At 46.1% G+C, this 6,934-nt stretch overlaps 1 long non-coding RNA gene across 1 annotated transcript in view; it reads right to left on the bottom strand.

The window, feature by feature from the left end:
• Positions 1-1,315: 1,315 nt before the first annotated feature.
• LOC116082337 overlaps positions 1,316-6,934 on the bottom strand; it is an 11,567-nt gene continuing 5,948 nt past the window's right edge. Inside the window, exon 2 of the long non-coding RNA XR_004115253.1 lies at positions 1,316-1,659. This is a non-coding gene — a long non-coding RNA (uncharacterized LOC116082337). The remainder of the gene's footprint in view (positions 1,660-6,934) is intronic.

Raw genomic sequence — 6,934 nt, 5'->3', positions numbered from 1 at the left:
AAATCTTAAAATGAATGTGCTTACTCATTCAGTGGGTATTTACTGACCACCTAGGATAAATGAAGCACTGTTTTGGGCATCAGAAATACAATAGTAAACCAGCATGTGCATAACGTATGTTCTGGGGAAGAAGAACACATGGGGAAACCCATGTTCTGTATCAGAAAGTGCTAAGAACAGGGACAATAAAGCAGGTGGCGTGGGACACCACAGGCAGAGTGCTGAGCCACATGCCTGACTTTCCTCTGGATGCTACCAAACTCTTAAAAGAAAACACAATAATTGCATCCTTTATAATTTTCCCACCTGAATTGCACCCATCAATAAAAATAACTGAACCTCTGCTGGAAAACACATGTAAGAAAAACATAACTAATGGGTGAATATTTCTCAATAGACAATTACGAAACACCACATAAATACTTAAAGAGAAAGAATCTGTGAGCTGAAAGATATTTTCTAGGAATTGTTCCAGGCTATAACCAAAGGGTCATAAGATTTAAAGGTGGAGAAAAATAAATGCAAAATATTGAGCTCATACTGGCCAGCTTTGTGTCAATTTGATACAAACTAAAGTCATCAGAGAGGAAGGAGCCACAGTTGAGAAAATGCCTCCATGAGATCCAGCTGTAGGACATTTTCTCAGTTAGTAATCAATGGAGGAGAACCCACACCATTGTGGGTGGTACAAGCCCTGGGCTGGTAGTCCCGGGTTCTATAAGAAAGCAGGCTGAGCAAGCCTGGGGAAGCAATCCAGTAAGCAGCACCCCTCCTTGACCTCTGCATCAGCTCCTGCCTCCCTCCAGGTTCCTGCTCTGTGAGAGTTCCCATCCTGACATCCTTTGGTGATGAACAGTAGTGTGGAAGTGAAAGCTGAATAAACCCTTTCCTCCAACTTGACCAACTTGCTTCTTGGTCATGCTGTTTTGCTGCAGCAGTTAAAACACTAAGACAGGGCTGGAGAGCTGCTTGGTGGTATCAAGATCCAGTTGCATAGAACCCTGGTTCCCAGCACCCATAAGGCAGCTCTCAACTGGATCTAACTCCAGTCACAGGGAATGCCCTGTCCTATTTTGACCTCCTTGCTGAGGAAATTCAGTTTACCTGTTATGTTGGGCATGCATTCCGGTTTCCTGTTGTCTAAACATGTTACTTGATGAAAGAAGGAGAATCAAGGTGGAACACAGGAGAAATCCCTGGGAGCCCGGGAGTTGACATCACGAACCAGTGAGTTTTCAGTTCTCACTGGATGTCAACAGAGAAGCGTGTCTGTGGGTCACCAACAAAACCAAGCGAGGGGATCTTTCTAACCTCATGCTGTGTCCTGAGAGATTAGCTTTATTATAAACTGAGTCAGTTCTGTCTTTCCATCTGGCAGAAGTAGATTCTCAAGTGTACTCAGAGGTAGGGAGACATGAGGTGGGAGCCCCAGAAGAACCTAGACAGCACATGCTGACCACCACCAGCTCCGAGGGCTCCACTAAACCAAAACCCTGTTCCGTGCCTGGACAAACCCATCTTTTTGCATACATTCTGATCACAACCTTATTTGTCATGCCAATCTTTCTCAAAGGCGAGTTACAGCAGGAACTTTTTAGACTTTTCAGTGCCACACATCAGGACGATAGGTTTGAGTCAAGTTGTTCATTTGGAAGGTCCCTGAGAAAAGAAAAGAGAACACGATTCTATAAATCCCACAGGCAGGGCTTTTTGATAGAATACAGAGGCTTCTGAGGACATTTCTTAATCTGAAATCGCACCAGTAAATTATCATTTGGCTAAATCTGAAGATCAGCCTGATGAGCACAAACAAGCTGAAATCCCCTAGCAAATGCCTTGTGTCCTCGAGATGCCTACTTGGGGCTGTTGCTGTTCTACAGCTTTCCCAGCCATCTTCTTTTGCACCTCTGCTCTCTTCCACGTTCAAATGCCCGTTTGACTTCCCAGTAACTTCAACCCGCCAAGTGCCAATGTCCACCAGGAGCCACCCTACCAGTGAGGTGCACAGACAACTGCAGAAACCCAGAAATGACCTCAAGTAGATGCTGTAATTTCAAACATCCCCATACCTGTTGGACTGTGAAAGGCAGTCTGTGCTCTGGTTGAGTGAAGCTTACTCCAGAGACCCAGTAGAAAATTCAACAAAGGATGGGACAGTGAGCTACGCCAACAGACATTAGACTGCTGATACCTCGAGCCCTCACTCCATTATCCTGTGGCTATATATCACGTAGACAATGCCCCCAAGCGCCTGGTATTTTGGTTGTACTCCAACCCCACAGTCATCTGACTACAGCCAGGTATGCCTCACCCCACAGTTACCTGGGAACAGAAAGGTAGCTGTCTTAGTCAGGGTTTCTATTCCTGCACAAACATCATGACCAAGAAGCAAGTTGGGGAGGAAAGGGTTTATTTAGCTTACTTCCACATTGCTGTTCATCACCAAAGGAAGTCAGGACTGGCACTCAAGCAGGTCAGGAGGCAGGAGCTGACGCAGAGGCCATGGAGGGATGTTCCTTACTGGCTTGCTTCCCCTGGCTTGCTCAGCCTGCTCTCTTATAGAGCCCTACCTCCTTGATCACTAATTGAGAAAATGCCCCACAGCTGGGTCTCATGGAGGCACTTCCCCAACTGAAGCTCCCTTCTCTGTGATAACTCCAGCCTGTGTCAAGTTGGCATACAAAACCAGCCAGCACAGTAGCCCAGCCCACTATGAAAGGGGCTGCTTGACCCCTCCTCTCTCTCTTAAGTTCTTGCTCTCTTTCTTGTCTTTACTCTCACCTCTTTACTCTCTCCCCCCACCCCTTTTCCTCTCTCCACATGGCCATGGCTGGCCTCTACTTTTCTACCTTTTCTCTTTCTCTCTATTTTCTATAATAAAGCTTTAAAACCATAGACTTTCATCTAGACTCACGGTGCTGGAACAATGGCTTAGGCCTTCCCCTAAAGAGCTGCATCTAATCTCCCGCAGGAAAGCCTTCCAGCGTTTCCAGCTGCCAGATCCGATCAAGAACTCTTGCCCGCCTTCATGAAGACCACCCAGCACCTTCTCTCCACCCCCTTTTTCCTTTCGGCCCAGGGCCACTGCCACCCAGGAGTCCCCACCCATTCTCAGCTCTTCCGTGTGGTCCAGCAACGTCCTGCGATGCCCAAAAGCTAGAACCTGTCATCCTTGGCCTCTGTCAGGCACAGGGACCCCTAGACTGCTCCCTCCCACCCCCATGGACTGGGGTACGATGGCTTCCCACACCCAGACGCCCACCTCGCTCGCAGCAGTTTCCTACGTCCACCCATCCAGGGTCTCCGAGCTCTGGCGGGACGTGGGTCTCTCCTACCCCTTTATTTCCCCATGGCCCAGAGCCCTACACACACCAAAGCAAGATGCAGGAATATTTATGAAAGCATTTAGAATTATTTTCAGCCACACATGGCCAATCCTTCTAACACACCAGTCTTTCTAAATTTCTAAAAGCCAACTGGATTGGTGGGGAAGGGACCATGAGATCATCTTACCACAACAAGCCCAGTGACCAAATTGGGGTCCCAAATACACCAAATGCATGGCTTCCTAAAAGGCATGATTTCTAGAAAAATTTGAACATTCACTTGTTCATTCATTCATTCATTCATCCATCTATTCCTTTATGAAAACATACCCGTGCGCGCGCACGCGCGCGCACACACACACACACACTTTACCCATCACTCTAAAGAGTTAGTTATGTAATAGTAACTAACTTCCCATTTGTCTGATTTTTTCCCCCAGTGGTGTTAAACTTGAACTTCAAAAGCAGAAATCAGGAGAGAAATGTGTCTTTTCATTAAATTACCACCCCCAATGTGGAGTCTTATGAACTATAGTAAACTAGCTGCCTACACAGCATATCAGGTGACCCCCTCTCCAACCAACTCTGACCTGACGATGGTGCTCCTCATATATAAACAGAAGAAACAGTGAAGAAGTTGCTCCACCTTACAGAGGGATGACAGCAAGGTTTCCTCGGTTTAGATCAAGTGGGAAACTCAAAAGGGAAATCTACTTAAGATCCTGCCATCCCTTGAGCAGCGAAGGTGAATTAAGGAAGGACAAACAGCTGTCCTCACACCAGACTCTAGTATCTTGCATCCCCACTTCGCCTCTACTGGCAACACAGACGATGGGTGTTGTAAATGTCCTGTGAGTTTCTCAGCTCTCAGCCCTTACCTCAACCTTCAGATTGACTGTACAGTTATCTATCATGCTGTTACTCCACCAAGCGTACCCACTGAGCTGGGAGACAGGCATTCTGCACATGGAATTGAACTATCAAATACACACCGGAGGGGCCACTCCGTGCAGCTCCCGGAACCAATGTGCTCAGAGTCAGGTGGATCCTGCTGGGGACAGATTTCATTGGTGTACACAAAACCCTGCATTGATCCTGAGAGCCATTACTAATTGTACCCTAGTATTCCTTAAAGCCAAGGGTAAATGAAGGGATCAAACCCACAGCTAAAAGCCCCTCTCTCAGGTTCTTCCCTCCCTCCTGTCTCTCTTGTAACACTCTGGTCCTTAGTGTAAGATCCTAAAGGAAGAAGGGAGTGGATCTGCTCAGGACCTCAGAGCATCAACAAACTATCACCCTTTGTTTTGAGAACCACTTAGCCCTCATACCGTCTTGTGGTCAGTTTCTTCCCAAGGTGCCGGCTTTACGGGATGGGTCTGTGCTCTGACTTTCCCTCTAGACCAGCCAGGCCCTTCCAACTTCTCCAGGGAGACAACAAACCATCTTGAGAGAGTGACCCAGCATTTACTGATGTCCTTGACTCCCCACAGCCATCTGTGGGAATTACAAAAATCTAAATGTCCCCCGCTGCCTTGGTCTGAATGCTGTATGTGAGTGACCTTCGTTAAGAGAATGAGGGAGCATTTAAAATGGATATCAGACACTTCCTCCTTGTCTTGGTACGATGGGAACATAAAGTTCTCAGAGATAATAAATTACGGTCCTATCAGAAAATTTAGGAATTCAGCACATGGCCCATCTAATGAGAGAAAAAACAGACGCAGATGATAGACAGCTACTAAAATACTCCATCTCTCTCTCAAAGGACAAGTGAGGGGATTTCTAGTTACCTGGATGTTATAGGCAAGGTTGTCAGTTATTTTATGTATGTATGTATGTATGTATGTATGTATGTATGTATGTATGCCAAATACAAACATAGAACATGCTGAGTGTTTTTTGTTGTTTGTGCATATATGATTTCATGGCTGACCACTCTGCACTGGACAGCTAATAAGGGAGCTGGCTCATCCCTGAGAGAGGCTAACCCTCTTCTCCCACAGTCAACAGCCACCTGTAATTCTTTGTTCAAGAACAGAGGCCCCTTGAGATTTCCCCCTTCCACCCCAGTATGTCCACTGGTATTGCCATTCTCCCTGTCTTGTTTCCTCAGCCATTTCTAGGGCAGACAGTTTCACAGCAGACCGCTGATATCCTGGATCCCAACATCTTCCTGCCCTCGCTTCCTTAGTGTTCGCTGAGCCATGGGTTCAGGGGCGCTGATGTGGGTGTATCCACTGAGGCTGGACTTCCCATGAGCTACTGATCTCTCCATTGAGTCCTGTTGTGGTTTTCTGTGATGGCCTCTGTTTACCGTAAAGAGAGGCTTCTCTGATGAGGGGCGCTATCTACACTTTTCTGTGGGTGTGAGGACAAGATTTAGAACGTAGTGAGGAATTATGCTGCTCTAATAAGCTATCCATAGTAGATTCTTTTCTAAACCCATGACCAGCAGGAAGCTGGCTAGGTTGCCAGTATCAGGCACGATGTCCCTCCTGTTGAGAGGACCTTAAGTCCAATGAGACAGCTATTGGTTGCCACGGACTTGTGAGTCTTGCATCTTCACACAATGTGTGAAGTGTGTCATGCCGCTCCTTGTCACAGTTCATAGGTCTTGCATCTGAGCGGCGCTGTTCAATTGCTTCCCTCTCTTGGCAGCTTGCACAATGGTTTCTGGTACTGTGGAAAATAGACCAAAGGAAGGAGGCTTTCAGGTCAGATCCAGCTCAAATACCAGAGTCTTGTGTATCGGGGCTCTTTGTCAACCCCTGAGATGCAACTATGGATTACATCAATAATCTTTGGGAAATCACTTGAATAACCCTGGCCAATCATTCGAAAGGTTTCTCATCTGCCCATATGGAAGGGCTTTTTTTTTTTTTTTTTTTTTTTTTTTTTTTTTTTTTTTTTTTTTTGTTAGTCTGATTCTTATGGAGAGCATTGTTAGCTGAAGCAGAATAGCTCTCTTGAATAGATGTGTATTATATTCTTTAATGTGTGTGTGTGTGTGTATTATGTATCATTTTAGGCAAATATAAAATAAAGTGATTTCTTGAGGCTTTATCAAACAACCTTGATGTTATTTGTCCTTCATTCTGCTTCCTTCTGTATTGACCCGCCCCCCCCCCACTTTCTCCTTGATAGTTATAGCTCTTCCCAGGTTTTCCATTTTGTATCCTGCTACTTCCGGCCCCTCTGCCCCTCCCCAACTCCTATGGTTCCTGTGCTCTTCTCCTGTTTCCTGTGGTTACTCCATGTTTTAGGTTCACATCTAGGGATTTGGAGCTAGGCTTGAGAGAGAATATGTGGTTTGTCTTCCTGGGTCCCGGTTGCTTCGCAATATAATCTTTTCTAGCTCTATCCATTTGCCCACAAAGTTCATGATTTCACTTTTTTTTTTTTTTAACAGCTGAGTAGTATCCCAGTATGTGTATGTACCCCATCTCCATTGCCTGTTGAAGGAAACATACGTTGTTCTCATTTCCTGGCTATTGTGAGGATATGTTGAGTGTTTGGACATATGCCAAGCAATGGACTGCTGGGTCTTATGGTAGAATTCTTTCTTCTCCTCCTCCTCCTCCTCCTCCTCCTCCTCCTCCTCCTGCTCC

Source organism: Mastomys coucha, unplaced genomic scaffold, assembly GCF_008632895.1.
Source record: "Mastomys coucha isolate ucsf_1 unplaced genomic scaffold, UCSF_Mcou_1 pScaffold7, whole genome shotgun sequence".
In the NCBI taxonomy this organism is placed as follows: Eukaryota; Metazoa; Chordata; class Mammalia; order Rodentia; family Muridae; genus Mastomys; species Mastomys coucha.
This window is presented reverse-complemented; position numbering and strand designations above follow the sequence as displayed.